Genomic DNA, 13,762 nt, shown 5'->3' with positions numbered 1-13,762 from the left:
GCATTTGGACATAATATTCGACTAAAAAATCGGTGTTCAGACATTAATGGCAGATTAATCTAAAAGGAAAACCATTTAGAAAAATACAAATCTCGTGAAAATCGGATGAGATTTGACCGACTTATGGTCTTTGTAAATCTTGACCCATGTCTATATACGAATCTTGGGTCTTGGTCTTGGGGTAACATTTAGACATGAATTTCGACTAAAAAATCGGTGCTCAGATTTTAATGCCAGATTAATCTAGAAGGAAAACCATTAAGAAAAATACAAATCTCGTGAAAATCGGATGAGATTTGACCGAGTTATGGGAGTGGTAAATTTTGACCCATGCCTATATACGAATCTTGGGTCTTGGTCTTGGGGTAACATTTAGACATGATATTCGACTAAAAAATCGGTGCTCAGATTTGAATGCCAGATTAATCTAGAAGGAAAACCATTAAGAAAAATACAAATCTCGTGAAAATCGGATGAGATTCGACCGACTTATGGTCTTTGTAAATCTTGACCCATGTCTATATACGAATCTTGGGGTAAGATTTGGACATGAATTTCGACTAAAAAATCGGTGTTCGGATTTTAATGACAGATTAATCTAGAAGGAAAACCATTAAGAAAAATACAAATCTCGTGAAAATCGGATGAGATTTGACCGACTTATGGTCTTTGTAAATCTTGACCCATGTCTATATACGAATCTTGGGGTAAGATTTGGACATGAATTTCGACTAAAAAATCGTTGTTCGGATTTTAATGACAGATTAATCTAGAAGGAAAACCATTAAGAAAAATACAAATCTCGTGAAAATCGGATGAGATTTGACCGAGTTATGGGAGTGGTAAATTTTGACCCATGCCTATATACGAATCTTGGGTCTTGGTCTTGGGGTAACATTTAGACATGATATTCGACTAAAAAATCGGTGCTCAGATTTGAATGCCAGATTAATCTAGAAGGAAAACCATTAAGAAAAATACAAATCTCGTGAAAATCGGATGAGATTTGACCGAGTTATAGGAGTGGTAAATTTTGACCCATGTCTATATACGAATCTTGGGGTAAGATATGGACATGAATTTCGACTAAAAAATCGGTGTTCAGACTTTAATGCCAGATTAATCTAGAAGGAAAACCATTAAGAAAAATACAAATCTCGTGAAAATCGGATGAGATTTGACCGACTTATGGTCTTTGTAAATCTTGACCCATGTCTATATACGAATCTTGGGTCTTGGTCTTGGGGTAACATTTAGACATGAATTTCGACTAAAAAATCGGTGCTCAGATTTTAATGCCAGATTAATCTAGAAGGAAAACCATTAAGAAAAATACAAATCTCGTGAAAATCGGATGAGATTTGACCGAGTTATGGGAGTGGTAAATTTTGACCCATGCCTATATACGAATCTTGGGTCTTGGTCTTGGGGTAGCATTTGGACATAATATTCGACTAAAAAATCGGTGTTCAGACTTTAATGGCAGATTAATCTAGAAGGAAAACCATTTAGAAAAATACAAATCTCGTGAAAATCGGATGAGATTTGACCGACTTATGGTCTTTGTAAATCTTGACCCATGTCTATATACGAATCTTGGGTCTTGGTCTTGGGGTAACATTTAGACATGAATTTCGACTAAAAAATCGGTGCTCAGATTTTAATGCCAGATTAATCTAGAAGGAAAACCATTAAGAAAAATACAAATCTCGTGAAAATCGGATGAGATTTTACCGAATTATGGTCTTTGTAAATCTTGACCCATGTCTATATACGAATCTTGGGTCTTGGTATTGGGGTAACATTTAGACATGAATTTCGACTAAAAAATCGGTGTTCGGACTTTTATGACAGATTAATCTAGAATGAAAACCATTAAGAAAAATACAAATCTCGTGAAAATCGGATGAGATTTGACCGAGTTATAGGAGTGGTAAATTTTGACCCATGCCTATATACGAATCTTGGGTCTTGGTCTTGGGGTAACATTTAGACATGATATTCGACTAAAAAATCGGTGCTCAGATTTGAATGCCAGATTAATCTAGAAGGAAAACCATTAAGAAAAATACAAATCTCGTGAAAATCGGATGAGATTCGACCGACTTATGGTCTTTGTAAATCTTGACCCATGTCTATATACGAATCTTGGGGTAAGATTTGGACATGAATTTCGACTAAAAAATCGGTGTTCGGATTTTAATGACAGATTAATCTAGAAGGAAAACCATTAAGAAAAATACAAATCTCGTGAAAATCGGATGAGATTTGACCGACTTATGGTCTTTGTAAATCTTGACCCATGTCTATATACGAATCTTGGGGTAAGATTTGGACATGAATTTCGACTAAAAAATCGTTGTTCGGATTTTAATGACAGATTAATCTAGAAGGAAAACCATTAAGAAAAATACAAATCTCGTGAAAATCGGATGAGATTTGACCGAGTTATGGGAGTGGTAAATTTTGACCCATGCCTATATACGAATCTTGGGTCTTGGTCTTGGGGTAACATTTAGACATGATATTCGACTAAAAAATCGGTGCTCAGATTTGAATGCCAGATTAATCTAGAAGGAAAACCATTAAGAAAAATACAAATCTCGTGAAAATCGGATGAGATTTGACCGAGTTATAGGAGTGGTAAATTTTGACCCATGTCTATATACGAATCTTGGGGTAAGATATGGACATGAATTTCGACTAAAAAATCGGTGTTCAGACTTTAATGCCAGATTAATCTAGAAGGAAAACCATTAAGAAAAATACAAATCTCGTGAAAATCGGATGAGATTCGACCGACTTATGGTCTTTGTAAATCTTGATCCATGTCTATATACGAATCTTGGGTCTTGGTCTTGGGTAGTATTTAGACATGACTATCGACTAAAAAATCGGTGTTCAGATTTTAATGACAGATTAATCTAGAATGAAAACCATTAAGAAAAATACAAATCTCGTGAAAATCGGATGAGATTTGACCGACTTATGGTCTTTGTAAATCTTGACCCATGTCTATATACGAATCTTGGGTCTTGGTCTTGGGTAACATTTAGACATGATATTCGACTAAAAAATCGGTTCTTAGATTTTAATGCCAGATTAATCTAGAAGGAAAACCATTAAGAAAAATACAAATCTCGTGAAAATCGGATGAGATTTGACCGAGTTATGGGAGTGGTAAATTTTGACCCATGCCTATATACGAATCTTGGGTCTTGGTCTTGGGGTAACATTTAGACATGATATTCGACTAAAAAATCGGTGTTCAGACTTTAATGCCAGATTAATCTAGAAGGAAAACCATTAAGAAAAATACAAATCTCGTGAAAATCGGATGAGATTCGACCGACTTATGGTCTTTGTAAATCTTGATCCATGTCTATATACGAATCTTGGGTCTTGGTCTTGGGTAGTATTTAGACATGACTATCGACTAAAAAATCGGTGTTCAGATTTTAATGACAGATTAATCTAGAATGAAAACCATTAAGAAAAATACAAATCTCGTGAAAATCGGATGAGATTCGACCGACTTATGGTCTTTGTAAATCTTGATCCATGTCTATATACGAATCTTGGGTCTTGGTCTTGGGTAGTATTTAGACATGACTATCGACTAAAAAATCGGTGTTCAGATTTTAATGACAGATTAATCTAGAATGAAAACCATTAAGAAAAATACAAATCTCGTGAAAATCGGATGAGATTTGACCGACTTATGGTCTTTGTAAATCTTGACCCATGTCTATATACGAATCTTGGGTCTTGGTCTTGGGTAACATTTAGACATGATATTCGACTAAAAAATCGGTTCTCAGATTTTAATGCCAGATTAATCTAGAAGGAAAACCATTAAGAAAAATACAAATCTCGAGAAAATCGGATGAGATTTGACCGAGTTATGGGAGTGGTAAATTTTGACCCATGCCTATATACGAATCTTGGGTCTTGGTCTTGGGTAACATTTAGACATGATATTCGACTAAAAAATCGGTTCTCAGATTTTAATGCCAGATTAATCTAGAAGGAAAACCATTAAGAAAAATACAAATCTCGAGAAAATCGGATGAGATTTGACCGAGTTATGGGAGTGGTAAATTTTGACCCATGCCTATATACGAATCTTGGGTCTTGGTCTTGGGTAACATTTAGACATTATATTCGACTAAAAAATCGGTGCTCAGATTTTAATGCCAGATTGATCTAGAAGGAAAACCATTAAGAAAAATACAAATCTCGTGAAAATCGGATGAGATTTGACCGACTTATGGTCTTTGTAAATCGTGACCCATGTCTATATACGAATCTTGGGTCTTGGTCTTGGGTAACATTTAGACATGAATTTCGACTAAAAAATCGGTGTTCGGATTTTAATGACAGATTAATCTAGAAGGAAAACCATTAAGAAAAATACAAATCTCGCGAAAATCGGATGAGATTTGACCGACTTATGGTCTTTGTAAATCTTGACCCATGTCTATATACGAATCTTGGGTCTTGGTCTTGGGTAACATTTAGACATGAATTTCGACTAAAAAATCGGTGTTCAGATTTTAATGACAGATTAATCTAGAATAAAAACCATTAAGAAAAATACAAATCTCGTGAAAATCGGATGAGATTTGACCGAGTTATGGGAGTGGTAAATTTTGACCCATGCCTATATACGAATCTTGGGTCTTGGTCTTGGGGTAGCATTTGGACATGATATTCGACTAAAAAATCGGTGCTCAGATTTTAATGCCAGATTAATCTAGAAGGAAAACCATTAAAAAAATTACAAATCTCGTGAAAATCGGATGAGATTTGACCGACTTATGGTCTTTGTAAATCTTGACCCATGTCTATATACGAATCTTGGGTCTTGGTCTTGGGTAACATTTAGACATGAATTTCGACTAAAAAATCGGTGTTCGGATTTGAATGACAGATTAATCTAGAAGGAAAACCATTAAGAAAAATACAAATCTCGTGAAAATCGGATGAGATTTGACCGACTTATGGTCTTTGTAAATCTTGACCCATGTCTATATACGAATCTTGGGTCTTGGTCTTGGGTAACATTTAGACATGATATTCAACTAAAAAATCGGTGCTCAGATTTTAATGCCAGATTAATCTAGAAGGAAAACCATTAAGAAAAATACAAATCTCGTGAAAATCGGATGAGATTTGACCGACTTATGGTCTTTGTAAATCTTGACCCATGTCTATATACGAATCTTGGGTCTTGGTCTTGGGTAACATTTAGACATGAATTTCGACTAAAAAATCGGTGCTCAGATTTGAATGCCAGATTAATCTAGAAGGAAAACCATTAAGAAAAATACAAATCTCGTGAAAATCGGATGAGATTTGACCGAGTTATAGGAGTGGTAAATTTTGACCCATGTCTATATACGAATCTTGGGGTAAGATATGGACATGAATTTCGACTAAAAAATCGGTGTTCAGACTTTAATGCCAGATTAATCTAGAAGGAAAACCATTAAGAAAAATACAAATCTCGTGAAAATCGGATGAGATTCGACCGACTTATGGTCTTTGTAAATCTTGATCCATGTCTATATACGAATCTTGGGTCTTGGTCTTGGGTAGTATTTAGACATGACTATCGACTAAAAAATCGGTGTTCAGATTTTAATGACAGATTAATCTAGAATGAAAACCATTAAGAAAAATACAAATCTCGTGAAAATCGGATGAGATTTGACCGACTTATGGTCTTTGTAAATCTTGACCCATGTCTATATACGAATCTTGGGTCTTGGTCTTGGGTAACATTTAGACATGATATTCGACTAAAAAATCGGTCCTTAGATTTTAATGCCAGATTAATCTAGAAGGAAAACCATTAAGAAAAATACAAATCTCGTGAAAATCGGATGAGATTTGACCGAGTTATGGGAGTGGTAAATTTTGACCCATGCCTATATACGAATCTTGGGTCTTGGTCTTGGGGTAACATTTAGACATGATATTCGACTAAAAAATCGGTGTTCAGACTTTAATGCCAGATTAATCTAGAAGGAAAACCATTAAGAAAAATACAAATCTCGTGAAAATCGGATGAGATTCGACCGACTTATGGTCTTTGTAAATCTTGATCCATGTCTATATACGAATCTTGGGTCTTGGTCTTGGGTAGTATTTAGACATGACTATCGACTAAAAAATCGGTGTTCAGATTTTAATGACAGATTAATCTAGAATGAAAACCATTAAGAAAAATACAAATCTCGTGAAAATCGGATGAGATTCGACCGACTTATGGTCTTTGTAAATCTTGATCCATGTCTATATACGAATCTTGGGTCTTGGTCTTGGGTAGTATTTAGACATGACTATCGACTAAAAAATCGGTGTTCAGATTTTAATGACAGATTAATCTAGAATGAAAACCATTAAGAAAAATACAAATCTCGTGAAAATCGGATGAGATTTGACCGACTTATGGTCTTTGTAAATCTTGACCCATGTCTATATACGAATCTTGGGTCTTGGTCTTGGGTAACATTTAGACATGATATTCGACTAAAAAATCGGTTCTCAGATTTTAATGCCAGATTAATCTAGAAGGAAAACCATTAAGAAAAATACAAATCTCGAGAAAATCGGATGAGATTTGACCGAGTTATGGGAGTGGTAAATTTTGACCCATGCCTATATACGAATCTTGGGTCTTGGTCTTGGGTAACATTTAGACATGATATTCGACTAAAAAATCGGTTCTCAGATTTTAATGCCAGATTAATCTAGAAGGAAAACCATTAAGAAAAATACAAATCTCGAGAAAATCGGATGAGATTTGACCGAGTTATGGGAGTGGTAAATTTTGACCCATGCCTATATACGAATCTTGGGTCTTGGTCTTGGGTAACATTTAGACATTATATTCGACTAAAAAATCGGTGCTCAGATTTTAATGCCAGATTGATCTAGAAGGAAAACCATTAAGAAAAATACAAATCTCGTGAAAATCGGATGAGATTTGACCGACTTATGGTCTTTGTAAATCGTGACCCATGTCTATATACGAATCTTGGGTCTTGGTCTTGGGTAACATTTAGACATGAATTTCGACTAAAAAATCGGTGTTCGGATTTTAATGACAGATTAATCTAGAAGGAAAACCATTAAGAAAAATACAAATCTCGCGAAAATCGGATGAGATTTGACCGACTTATGGTCTTTGTAAATCTTGACCCATGTCTATATACGAATCTTGGGTCTTGGTCTTGGGTAACATTTAGACATGAATTTCGACTAAAAAATCGGTGTTCAGATTTTAATGACAGATTAATCTAGAATAAAAACCATTAAGAAAAATACAAATCTCGTGAAAATCGGATGAGATTTGACCGAGTTATGGGAGTGGTAAATTTTGACCCATGCCTATATACGAATCTTGGGTCTTGGTCTTGGGGTAGCATTTGGACATGATATTCGACTAAAAAATCGGTGCTCAGATTTTAATGCCAGATTAATCTAGAAGGAAAACCATTAAAAAAATTACAAATCTCGTGAAAATCGGATGAGATTTGACCGACTTATGGTCTTTGTAAATCTTGACCCATGTCTATATACGAATCTTGGGTCTTGGTCTTGGGTAACATTTAGACATGAATTTCGACTAAAAAATCGGTGTTCGGATTTGAATGACAGATTAATCTAGAAGGAAAACCATTAAGAAAAATACAAATCTCGTGAAAATCGGATGAGATTTGACCGACTTATGGTCTTTGTAAATCTTGACCCATGTCTATATACGAATCTTGGGTCTTGGTCTTGGGTAACATTTAGACATGATATTCAACTAAAAAATCGGTGCTCAGATTTTAATGCCAGATTAATCTAGAAGGAAAACCATTAAGAAAAATACAAATCTCGTGAAAATCGGATGAGATTTGACCGACTTATGGTCTTTGTAAATCTTGACCCATGTCTATATACGAATCTTGGGTCTTGGTCTTGGGTAACATTTAGACATGAATTTCGACTAAAAAATCGGTGCTCAGATTTGAATGCCAGATTAATCTAGAAGGAAAACCATTAAGAAAAATACAAATCTCGTGAAAATCGGATGAGATTTGACCGAGTTATAGGAGTGGTAAATTTTGACCCATGTCTATATACGAATCTTGGGGTAAGATATGGACATGAATTTCGACTAAAAAATCGGTGTTCAGACTTTAATGCCAGATTAATCTAGAAGGAAAACCATTAAGAAAAATACAAATCTCGTGAAAATCGGATGAGATTTGACCGACTTATGGTCTTTGTAAATCTTGATCCATGTCTATATACGAATCTTGGGTCTTGGTCTTGGGTAGTATTTAGACATGACTATCGACTAAAAAATCGGTGTTCAGATTTTAATGACAGATTAATCTAGAATGAAAACCATTAAGAAAAATACAAATCTCGTGAAAATCGGATGAGATTTGACCGAGTTATGGGAGTGGTAAATTTTGACCCATGCCTATATACGAATCTTGGGTCTTGGTCTTGGGTAACATTTAGACATGATATTCGACTAAAAAATCGGTTCTCAGATTTTAATGCCAGATTAATCTAGAAGGAAAACCATTAAGAAAAATACAAATCTCGAGAAAATCGGATGAGATTTGACCGAGTTATGGGAGTGGTAAATTTTGACCCATGCCTATATACGAATCTTGGGTCTTGGTCTTGGGTAACATTTAGACATGATATTCGACTAAAAAATCGGTGCTCAGATTTTAATGCCAGATTGATCTAGAAGGAAAACCATTAAGAAAAATACAAATCTCGTGAAAATCGGATGAGATTTGACCGACTTATGGTCTTTGTAAGTCTTGACCCATGTCTATATACGAATCTTGGGTCTTGGTCTTGGGTAACATTTAGACATGAATTTCGACTAAAAAATCGGTGTTCGGATTTTAATGACAGATTAATCTAGAAGGAAAACCATTAAGAAAAATACAAATCTCGCGAAAATCGGATGAGATTTGACCGACTTATGGTCTTTGTAAATCTTGACCCATGTCTATATACGAATCTTGGGTCTTGGTCTTGGGTAACATTTAGACATGAATTTCAACTAAAAAATCGGTGTTCAGATTTTAATGACAGATTAATCTAGAATAAAAACCATTAAGAAAAATACAAATCTCGTGAAAATCGGATGAGATTTGACCGACTTATGGTCTTTGTAAGTCTTGACCCATGTCTATATACGAATCTTGGGTCTTGGTCTTGGGTAACATTTAGACATGAATTTCGACTAAAAAATCGGTGTTCGGATTTTAATGACAGATTAATCTAGAAGGAAAACCATTAAGAAAAATACAAATCTCGCGAAAATCGGATGAGATTTGACCGACTTTGTAAATCTTGACCCATGTCTATATACGAATCTTGGGTCTTGGTCTTGGGTAACATTTAGACATGAATTTCGACTAAAAAATCGGTGTTCAGATTTTAATGACAGATTAATCTAGAATAAAAACCATTAAGAAAAATACAAATCTCGTGAAAATCGGATGAGATTTGACCGAGTTATGGGAGTGGTAAATTTTGACCCATGCCTATATACGAATCTTGGGTCTTGGTCTTGGGTAACATTTAGACATGATATTCGACTAAAAAATCGGTGTTCGGATTTTAATGACAGATTAATCTAGAACGAAAACCATTAAGAAAAATACAAATCTCGTGAAAATCGGATGAGATTTGACCGACTTATGGTCTTTGTAAATCTTGACCCATGCCTATATACGAATCTTGGGTCTTGGTCTTGGGGTAGCATTTGGACATGATATTCGACTAAAAAATCGGTGCTCAGATTTTAATGCCAGATTAATCTAGAAGGAAAACCATTAAAAAAAATACAAATCTCGTGAAAATCGGATGCGATTTGACCGAGTTATGGGAGTGGTAAATCTTGACCCATGTCTATATACGAATCTTGGGTCTTGGTCTTGGGTAACATTTAGACATGAATTTCGACTAAAAAATCGGTGTTCGGATTTGAATGACAGATTAATCTAGAAGGAAAACCATTAAGAAAAATACAAATCTCGTGAAAATCGGATGAGATTTGACCGACTTATGGTCTTTGTAAATCTTGACCCATGTCTATATACGAATCTTGGGTCTTGGTCTTGGGTAACATTTAGACATGATATTCAACTAAAAAATCGGTGCTCAGATTTTAATGCCAGATTAATCTAGAAGGAAAACCATTAAGAAAAATACAAATCTCGTGAAAATCGGATGAGATTTGACCGACTTATGGTCTTTGTAAATCTTGACCCATGTCTATATACGAATCTTGGGTCTTGGTCTTGGGGTAACATTTAGACATGAATTTCGACTAAAAAATCGGTGCTCAGATTTTAATGCCAGATTAATCTAGAAGGAAAACCATTAAGAAAAATACAAATCTCGTGAAAATCGGATGAGATTTGACCGAGTTATGGGAGTGGTAAATTTTGACCCATGCCTATAAACGAATCTTGGGTCTTGGTCTTGGGGTAGCATTTGGACATGATATTCGACTAAAAAATCGGTGCTCAGATTTTAATGCCAGATTAATCTAGAAGGAAAACCATTAAAAAAAATACAAATCTCGTGAAAATCGGATGAGATTTGACCGACTTATGGTCTTTGTAAATCTTGACCCATGTCTATATACGAATCTTGGGTCTTGGTCTTGGGTAACATTTAGACATGAATTTCGACTAAAAAATCGGTGTTCGGATTTGAATGACAGATTAATCTAGAAGGAAAACCATTAAGAAAAATACAAATCTCGTGAAAATCGGATGAGATTTGACCGACTTATGGTCTTTGTAAATCTTGACCCATGTCTATATACGAATCTTGGGTCTTGGTCTTGGGTAACATTTAGACATGATATTCAACTAAAAAATCGGTGCTCAGATTTTAATGCCAGATTAATCTAGAAGGAAAACCATTAAGAAAAATACAAATCTCGTGAAAATCGGATGAGATTTGACCGACTTATGGTCTTTGTAAATCTTGACCCATGTCTATATACGAATCTTGGGTCTTGGTCTTGGGTAACATTTAGACATGAATTTCGACTAAAAAATCGGTGTTCAGATTTTAATGACAGATTAATCTAGAATAAAAACCATTAAGAAAAATACAAATCTCGTGAAAATCGGATGAGATTTGACCGAGTTATGGGAGTGGTAAATTTTGACCCATGCCTATATACGAATCTTGGGTCTTGGTCTTGGGTAACATTTAGACATGATATTCGACTAAAAAATCGGTGTTCGGATTTTAATGACAGATTAATCTAGAACGAAAACCATTAAGAAAAATACAAATCTCGTGAAAATCGGATGAGATTTGACCGACTTATGGTCTTTGTAAATCTTGACCCATGCCTATATACGAATCTTGGGTCTTGGTCTTGGGGTAGCATTTGGACATGATATTCGACTAAAAAATCGGTGCTCAGATTTTAATGCCAGATTAATCTAGAAGGAAAACCATTAAAAAAAATACAAATCTCGTGAAAATCGGATGCGATTTGACCGAGTTATGGGAGTGGTAAATCTTGACCCATGTCTATATACGAATCTTGGGTCTTGGTCTTGGGTAACATTTAGACATGAATTTCGACTAAAAAATCGGTGTTCGGATTTGAATGACAGATTAATCTAGAAGGAAAACCATTAAGAAAAATACAAATCTCGTGAAAATCGGATGAGATTTGACCGACTTATGGTCTTTGTAAATCTTGACCCATGTCTATATACGAATCTTGGGTCTTGGTCTTGGGTAACATTTAGACATGATATTCAACTAAAAAATCGGTGCTCAGATTTTAATGCCAGATTAATCTAGAAGGAAAACCATTAAGAAAAATACAAATCTCGTGAAAATCGGATGAGATTTGACCGACTTATGGTCTTTGTAAATCTTGACCCATGTCTATATACGAATCTTGGGTCTTGGTCTTGGGGTAACATTTAGACATGAATTTCGACTAAAAAATCGGTGCTCAGATTTTAATGCCAGATTAATCTAGAAGGGAAACCATTAAGAAAAATACAAATCTCGTGAAAATCGGATGAGATTTGACCGAGTTATGGGAGTGGTAAATTTTGACCCATGCCTATAAACGAATCTTGGGTCTTGGTCTTGGGGTAGCATTTGGACATGATATTCGACTAAAAAATCGGTGCTCAGATTTTAATGCCAGATTAATCTAGAAGGAAAACCATTAAAAAAAATACAAATCTCGTGAAAATCGGATGAGATTTGACCGACTTATGGTCTTTGTAAATCTTGACCCATGTCTATATACGAATCTTGGGTCTTGGTCTTGGGTAACATTTAGACATGAATTTCGACTAAAAAATCGGTGTTCGGATTTGAATGACAGATTAATCTAGAAGGAAAACCATTAAGAAAAATACAAATCTCGTGAAAATCGGATGAGATTTGACCGACTTATGGTCTTTGTAAATCTTGACCCATGTCTATATACGAATCTTGGGTCTTGGTCTTGGGTAACATTTAGACATGATATTCAACTAAAAAATCGGTGCTCAGATTTTAATGCCAGATTAATCTAGAAGGAAAACCATTAAGAAAAATACAAATCTCGTGAAAATCGGATGAGATTTGACCGACTTATGGTCTTTGTAAATCTTGACCCATGTCTATATACGAATCTTGGGTCTTGGTCTTGGGTAACATTTAGACATGAATTTCGACTAAAAAATCGGTGCTCAGATTTTAATGCCAGATTAATCTAGAAGGAAAACCATTAAGAAAAATACAAATCTCGTGAAAATCGGATGAGATTTGACCGAGTTATGGGAGTGGTAAATTTTGACCCATGCCTATATACGAATCTTGGGTCTTGGTCTTGGGGTAACATTTGGACATGAATTTCGACTAAAAAATCGGTGTTCGGATTTTAATGACAGATTAATCTAGAACGAAAACCATTAAGAAAAATACAAATCTCGTGGAAATCGGATGAGATTTGACCGAACTATGGTCTTTGTAAAACTTGACCCATGTCTATATACGAATCTTGGGTCTTGGTCTTGGGTAACATTTAGACATGAATTTCGACTAAAAAATCGGTGTTCGGATTTTAATGACAGATTAATCTAGAACGAAAACCATTAAGAAAAATACAAATCTCGTGAAAATCGGATGAGATTTGACCGACTTATGGTCTTTGTAAATCTTGACCCATGTCTATATACGAATCTTGGGTCTTGGTCTTGGGTAACATTTAGACATGAATTTCGACTAAAAAATCGGTTCTCAGATTTTAATACCAGATTAATCTAGAAGGAAAACCATTAAGAAAAATACAAATCTCGTGAAAATCGGATGAGATTTGACCGACTTATGGTCTTTGTAAATCTTGACCCATGTCTATATACGAATCTTGGGTCTTGGTCTTGGGGTAACATTTAGACATGATATTCGACTAAAAAATCGGTGTTCGGATTTTAATGCCAGATTAATCTAGAATGAAAACCATTAGGAAAAATACAAATCTCGTGAAAATCGGATGAGATTTGACCGAGTTATGGGAGTGGTAAATTTTGACCCATGCCTATATACGAATCTTGGGTCTTGGTCTTGGGGTAACATTTAGACATGATATTCGACTAAAAAATCGGTGTTCAGATTTTAATGTCAGATTATTCTAGCAGGAAAACCATTAAGAAAAATATAAATCTCGTGAAAATCGGATGAGATTTGACCG

This window comes from Drosophila virilis, chromosome 3, assembly GCF_030788295.1.
Source record: "Drosophila virilis strain 15010-1051.87 chromosome 3, Dvir_AGI_RSII-ME, whole genome shotgun sequence".
In the NCBI taxonomy this organism is placed as follows: domain Eukaryota; kingdom Metazoa; phylum Arthropoda; class Insecta; order Diptera; family Drosophilidae; genus Drosophila; species Drosophila virilis.
The sequence above is the reverse complement of the archived record's forward strand: the minus strand, read 5'-3'. Positions refer to the sequence as shown.